Below are 7,947 nucleotides of genomic sequence, written 5' to 3' on the forward strand. Positions count from 1 at the left end.
CAGGGAAAGTGACATCGCACCAGGATGGCAGCTCCCAAAGTAGCCATGAGAAAGAGGGATAAAGGAGAATTTCTAGAGTATCAAGTGTCCACTGCAGATATCCTTAAATCATTATTCCAGAAATACTGGCTTCTCTGGACCATGTTCATCTGTCCTTTAGTATTTTCATGCATATCTGTCAATGAAAAATGGGGTAAAATGTAGAAATAACACTGAATCTTAAAAAGCCAGATATCTAGGCTGACCAATGGAAAACTTTGGCAATGTGCAATGTCAAGGAGAAGATGGACCCCAGTGTTCCTGGAAGGAATAATGGCACATCTTATAAAGTAAATAATTTGATGGTCCTTACCCCATGCTGTCTGCCTGGAATGATGAATTGATGGCATTCCGCCCCGTGGAAAAGGGATCTCGAGAAGTGGCCAAATGAAACTGTGCTTGCTTCAATCTTTGTGTCTGCAGATTTTTCTCTTCTCTGTTGCAGTGTGGAAACTGGGGCAGTCACAAAAAGACAAATACTGTATGATGCCACTTACAGTAGGTAACCAGAGAGTTAAATTCACAGAGACAGAATGTAGAATGCTGGTTGCCGGGGGCTGGGAGGAAGGGAGAAATGGGCATTTATTGTTTAATGGATATAGAACTTCAGTTTTGCAAGATAAAAAGAGTTTTGAAGACAGTTTGCACAACAGTGTGAATGCACTAAACACTACTGAACTGTACACTTAAAAGTGATTAAAATGGAAAATTTCATGTCACGTGTATTTTACTACAATTTAAAATAATAAATAAGTCTCCACTGAGAGCATCATTCAATTCCTGCCCCAACTAGACTACTAAGGAATGGTTAAGAGCATATACTTTGAAATGAGATAGACCTGGGTTCACCTCTGAGTTTCCCATAAACCTGAGCATGGATGTGGGCAAGGTAGATGCTCAATCCTCAAAAATGTTTTTTAAACCAAAGTATACATTTTACCTTTCAAGTGACTAAATCATATTGAGCACCAGGTTCCCAACCTTTCTTTGAGCCTCCATCCACACATCTAGAGAGATCAGGATGTTTTAACAGCCAACTGATTCCCCAGCCTAAGCTGGAGTTGGTAACCTGTCCTGGCCAATGAATATTGGGGAGCGTGCACTTTCTCTGCTCTGCGTGTATGGTCCAGACAGCCTTGCAACTCTGGCTTCAGAAATGAAGCGCAACATAGCCCCACTGCCATTAAACTTGTCAAGTTTATCCTCCAAAAAGGTACTTTGTGTATCTAACACTGACGCCTAACGAAGACCCTGGTTGGTCATTTGGATACATCTAGCCCAACTCTGCAATGCGATCAGTGATGTCCTCACCAGGCTATTGGGTTCACATCAGGGAAGAGTTGGAATTCATCCCTCGGGATGTTCAACAAGAAAGGGCCTCAGTCATCATTTAACCTTCCTCTTTGTTTTTAAAAGTGGGGAAGCTGACAACCAGAGACAGTTAAGGGACTTGTTTAATAGGAACCAAAGGTAGAAATGGGGATCAAACCCAGACCTTTGGAGACTAAGTACAGACAAATTTCCACCACAACAGGCTGCTTCACAAAAATATATGTGCCTCATGAGTTTCCAAGTCATCTGTGCTCAGGAACCTAGCCAATTTTCTCTGTACTTCTCCAGTTTTAATGTATGCACTGTCAAAGTGAGCCTGTATAAAAATGTACGTTGTTAACTATGATAATGAAATCCTGGACTCCTCTGTACATTCCACTATAATAGCATATATCACAACATTTTATAATTATCTCTTTGTGGCCTGTCTCCCATTCCTCCCCCACCAGACTGTAAATTCCCTAACAACAAGGACTGTCTTGTTCCCCGTACCTAGCACAGAAGCTGATACAACTATGACCCTGGATAGACAGTAGTTAGATCGTTGATTGTGTAAATGAGGCGTGCATTGTCCATAATAACAAATGTTCATTTCGTATCTTAGTCTTAGAAGAAGCAAGTTGTCTGAGAAAATGTATGGCATATGCAGGGGCCCAAGCAAATTGTCAGGAGTGTAAAAGAATTCTGCAGATGCCTTGTGGTTTTTTGTTTGGGGGGTTGTTTTATTGCTTTATAGTAAAATTCAAACCTCCTATGTATGTCGGTAACAGGATGGCTGAATCAAACATTTCAGCAGGTCCCAAATTTTAAGCATACAATCTGCTCTATTTTCAGAATTAACTCAGTTGTTCATTAATCCTTTATGTGTTGAGAACCCGGGTGGCCCAGCCAATGATACACCCATCTGGCAACCAAAAGCAATTTCAAAATAAGTCAAATCCTTCACTAGTGTTTCTCAGAAACCATAAAGTACAGCTTAATGTATGGTCCAGAGAAGCCCTTATTAGAAAATCCTCTCTTTTCCTAACCCTATCCCTCATATCCTACAAATGTTTCAGCATCACCCTCTACACATTTTTGGTGCACTTCTGGAACACAGTGGTGAAATAATACCACAACTGCATCTCCTTTCCATCCTCAAGCCAATAAGATGGTCCTAAATTAATTTAGAAGACGCAAACACTCAATAGAAAAGAGATTAAGAGGTGGGACACAAAGAGACAAGAGATTTCAGCAAAGTCCTGCAAGATGGTGAGCCCACTGAGACACCAGAGTAACTACTGGCTGAGCAGACGTCCCAACCAAGAGCAACCTAGACAGCATTACACTCTGAGAGGATCTCAGCCTGTCTTGCAGACACTTAGAGAGGCTCGGGATTCAGAAATGCTTGGTGCAAGTGAAATGTTAGGCTGAAATAGAATATTTTCAAAGATGTACATAGAGAGCCAGTGGACTCACTGCCACTATCCCCTGACCACCCCGCCTATCACACACCCACGTGGAAACACAGACACCTGGAAGCAATACGTATTCCCTTCATGCAAACAATCAGACAACTTCTCCTTAAAGAAATGGAATGTTCCAGGGGGAAAAAACTCTGTGTTCTTGTATTTAAGGGCCCAGGATAATGGACAACAGCTCTCTTGATCATCTTCCTCGAGAAGCCTCACCTAGGAAATGCAAAAGGGTATAATCCTTATGAAGGGGAATTTAGCAACACCAAGCAAAATGACACATGCATTTGTTCTCTGACCAGCAAGTCCACTTCCATGAATCTATCCAAACAATATGAAGAAGACACATGCACAAGGATGTTCACTGCAACTGTATTGTAATAGCAAAAGACTGGACCCAAATATCCTCCATAGGAACAGGTTGAATAAACACTGGTACATCTAAACAATGGGGAGCTTTACAACCATAAAGAGAAATGAGGAAACTGCCTATAAACTGCTATGAGGGACTTCCCTGGTGGAGCAGTGGTTAAGAATCCACCTGCCAATGCAGGGGACATGGGTTTGTGCCCTGGTCCGGGAAGATGCCACATGCCGCAAAGCAACTAAGCACGTGTGCCACAACTACTGAGCCTGTGTGCCACAACTACTGAAGCCAGGTGCCTGCAGTCTGTGTTCCACAACAAGAGAAGCCACTGCAATGAGAAGCCTGCACACCACAACGAAGAGCAGCCCCCTGCTCGCTGCAACTAGAGAAAGCCCGCACGCAGCAACGAAGACCCAACACAGCCAAAAATAAATAAATGAATTAATTAGTTTAAAAAAATACTGCTATGAGTTTATCTCCATGATACATTGCCAACAGGAGGAAAAAGCAAAGTACAGAAAAATGTTTAGAGTATGTTACCTTTTGTGTAAGAAGGGAGGAAATATGAATAATTTTCTTTTTCTGTGATATCTTTTTCTGGTTTTGGTGTCAGGGTGATGGGTGGCTTTGTAGAATGAATTTGGGAGTGTTTCTCCCTCTACAATTTTTTGGAAGAGTTTGAGAAGGATTGATGTTAGCTTTTCTCTAAATGTTTGATAGAATTTGCCTGTGAAGCCATCTGGTCCTGGACTTTTGTTTGTTGGAAATTTTAAATTACAGTTTCAATTTCATTACTTGTGATAGGTCTGTTTATATTTTGTAATTCTTCCTGATTCAGTCTTAGACAATTGTACCTTTCCAATAATTTGTCCATTCCTTTGTGGTTGTCCACTTTATTGGTATATAGTTGTTTGTAGTAGTCTCTTATAATCGTTAGTATTTCTGTGGTGTCAGTTGTGATTTCTCCTTTTTCATTTCTAATTTTATTGATTTGCATCCTCTCCCTTCGTTTCTTGATAAGTATGACTAAAGATTGGAAGAATCAATATTGTGAGAATGACTATACTACCCAAAGCAATCTACAGATTCAGTGCAATCCCTATCAAACTACCAGTGGCATTTTTTACAGAACTAGAACAAAAAATCTTAAAATTTGTATGGAGACACAAATGACCCTAAATAGCCAAAGCCATCTTGAGAAAGAAAAACAGAGCTAGAGGAATCAGGCTCCCTGACTTCAGACTATACTACAAAGCTACAGTAATCAAGACAGTACAGTACTGGCACAAAAACAGAAATGTAGATCAATGGAATAGGATAGAAAGCCCAGAGATAAACCCACACACATATGGTCACCTTATCTTTGATAATAAATGAGTCAAGAATATACAATGGAGAAAAGACAGCCTCTTCAATAAGTGGTGCTGGGCAAACGGGACAGCTACATGTAAAAGAATGAAATTAGAACACTCCCTAACACCACACAAAAAATAAGCTCAAAGTGGATTAAAGACCTAAATGTAAGGCCAGACACCGTAAAACTCTTAGAGGAAAACATAGGAAGAACACTCCATGACATAAATCACAGCAAGATCCTTTTTGACCCATCTCCTAGAGAAATGGAAATAAAAACAAAAATAAATAAATGGGACCTAAAACAAACAAAAAAAACCCATTTCTTGTATTTTCTCAATCCGTGCCTCCATTCTATTTCCGAGACTCTGGATCATCTTTACTATCATTACTCTGAATTCTTTTTCAGGTAGATTGCCTATTTCCTTTTCATTTATTTGGTCTTGTAGGTTTTTACCTTGCTCCTTCATCTGCAACATATTTTTTTGCCATCTCATTTTTTTTTTTTTTTATGAGTGGGATTGTGTTCCTGTCTTACTGGTTGTTTGCCCTGAGACTTCCAACACTGGAGTTTGTAGGTTGTTGGGTAGAGATGGGTCTTTGTGCTGAGATGAGGACCTCCAGGAGACCTCACTCCGATGAATATTCCCTGGGGTCTGAGGTTCTCTGTTAGTCCAGTGGTTCGGACTTGGAGCTCCCACAGCAGGAGCTTTGGCCCGATCCTGGGCTCGTGAACCAAGATCCTGCAAGCGGTGTGGGGCAGCGGTTCACTTTGGGGGTCCTACTGTCTCCTTGGGCATCAGAGTCCTCCACCAGCCGCTGGCAGGCCCCTTGTTTTTGGGGAGATGCTAACTCCGTGTCTTCCCACACCACCATCTTCAGTCAACTACACTTTGATTTTTCAAAAATAAATAAAATAAAATGGAAAGTTGCCACCATCAAAAATAAATAAAATAAACAAATAATAAACACCTACACTAAACAGTACACTTAAATGTGAAGTATCAAATGCTTTTCCCATGAAGTCAGAAAGGAAACAAGGTTGCTATGAGAACCATTTCTACTTACAATGTACCTGGTTCCGAGGCAGTTCAATAAAGCATGAAAAGGAGATAAGAACTATAAGGATTGGACAGGAAGAAATAAAGCTGTTATCATTCACAGAGAATATGGTTGTGTACTTTGAAAATTCAAAAGAATCTATAGATGAATTATTAGAATTAATAAGTGAATTTATAAGGGACCATGGAGGAAAAAAGGGTCTGTTTAAAAATCAATTTTATTTCCACATGGGAGCAACAAACCAATAGAAAATGAAAAATTTAAAAAAATGTCATTTACAACAACACTAAAAAACACCAAACGTTGCTTGGCTCTGGCGCCCATGGATGAGCAGCTCAAGGCTGATTACTTAAAAGCAAAAAAACAAAACAAAACAAAAATACTCAATGCCCAATGGGCTCTGGAGCTGTTAATTTCCATTTCTGTTTCATTTCATTCATGCTGTAAATTTCCCTCCAGCCTAGCCCAGGTCCTGTGTAAAGTAGTATCCCTCCCTGGGAGGTGTGATTGAAAAGGTGCTAAGACCTGTTCTATAAACTGAAAGATAAATATGAGTGGTAGAATTAATGCCACCAGACCACTCTGAAGGCCTCCTGGGAAAAGCCAAAGATGCTCCCTGGGTGGGATTGGACACTGGAAGTGCACCTGGAGGCCAGAATCTGAAAGAAGAGGTGAGAAGCTTTACAAATTGAGTGGTGGAGCTTCTGACCCTCCTTTCTTTCCACTCAGGCTTGGTATTGGGAGAATCTGCTCTACAGCTGTGTCAGTCAAAACGGAGAAGAGCTTTTCTCACCCACAGCAAAAGAAAACTATTTTTTTTTTTTGAGGAATTTGGGTGAAGTTTTCCCTGGGGTTGGTTGCAAACTATTTGAGTACCATCACCCACTTTCCCCCCCAAATCCCTTGCCTCTCACCCTCCACTCGTTTTGCCAACAGCCCCATTTTGTTTGTTTGCCTAAGGTAAGTCTTCTAAGTTTGGTGTTGCCACCATTGGTCCCACATTTTTGTCACATTCTGCCAGGACATTCTCTGGGAATTCAGGAGCCTGTGCTGTCACATTAGAGCTCCTGGTCATTTTATCTACAAGGCACGTTGGTTTCCTTAACTAAGGTTGATGAGCTTTAAAGGACCTACTGACATGTTAGAAGCCAGGGGAAATGCATGGGCTCTAAAATAGAAAAAGGCAACTCAAATATCAATATGAATATGTGTTTAAATGTCTATAAGATGGAACCTAGGCATCAATTTCAACTCCCCTCAGCCCTTTCTGAGCTTTATATGAATTACATTTTGTTTGGCTCATGGATAGATTTTAATGTGCTTTGCGGGGAGGTGGTCTCTCTAAAATTAGGAGTGCCCAGTGGCCTTCTGAAGTCTTATACTATGGCCTTCCAAGGTGGACTTGCAGGGAACTTCACAAGTTGAAGATTAAATGAGATCACAGAAAATAAAGTACTTTGAAAGTAGATTTTTTAGGTTCTTTGAGGATCTCTTCTGTCATTCTTTTATCCTCTCCTTTTCCAATATCAGAGAATGAGTCACGATTCCCCAGAGCCACTTCCATCCCCAACTCCTACTCCTGTTTCCTCCGCTAATCCAATCCCACTCTAAATCTGCCACCGGAGCCTAGACAAAATCTAAGTAAGGGAAATTTTCTCTGTCATTTCTTGTGCTCCATAGAAACTTGATTTTTCTAAGGCTCACAAATGTTATTATGCCACCCTTGCCAAAAGTATTAACAATTGATTTAGGAAGATTTGGGAACCAGGATTAATAGGGGCAAATTTGGGGACAAGTGGGTCTCCTCAGTGCCCTTAGCCCATTGTCATCTGTCCTACTGGAACCCTTCCCTTTACCCCTAAAATGTTCCTGGCATACTTAGCTCCCAATTTTCTCCATGACTGAAGAAAAAGTGTGTTTCTTTCTCTTTTCCTCCCTATCTTTTGACTTTTGCTTTTCAGCAAAAGCAGTATATTCTCTCATTATTGTTAGTTCATGGGCACAGGATGGTAATGATAATTATGATACTAGTAATTACTGTCCTAATTTTCTCACTGTTCTGATTGTGCAGCCTCACGTAGTAGAGTTGTTTTTCAGGGATGCAAGACCGCACTTTGTGTCTGAGATTTCTCCAGCAGCCACTTGGAATTTAGAATCCATATTCTCAAACTCTAGCATTTATTAGAGGACATGTGATTAATCCAAGTTTTGCTCATGATTAAAAAAATTTCCCTGGGGTATTAGAAGACCTTGAATCTAAAACAATGGGTGTTCTTTGAGGAAGTAGTATTTCTCCACACTTCATATCACCTGTGGAGTTGTGGAAGTATGGACAAAAAC

The 7,947-nt window shown here is 40.6% G+C and overlaps 1 non-coding gene across 1 annotated transcript; it reads right to left on the bottom strand.

The window, feature by feature from the left end:
• Positions 1–1,582: 1,582 nt before the first annotated feature.
• LOC113607679 (U6 spliceosomal RNA) lies at positions 1,583–1,687 on the bottom strand. Its single transcript, XR_003428030.1, has one exon. It is a non-coding gene; the product is annotated as a U6 spliceosomal RNA (small nuclear RNA).
• Positions 1,688–7,947: the final 6,260 nt, after the last annotated feature.

The sequence above is a fragment of the Aethalodelphis obliquidens genome, unplaced genomic scaffold, assembly GCF_003676395.1.
Source record: "Aethalodelphis obliquidens isolate GAN/ISIS:26980383/991018 unplaced genomic scaffold, ASM367639v1 scaffold49, whole genome shotgun sequence".
NCBI lineage: Eukaryota > Metazoa > Chordata > Mammalia > Artiodactyla > Delphinidae > Aethalodelphis > Aethalodelphis obliquidens.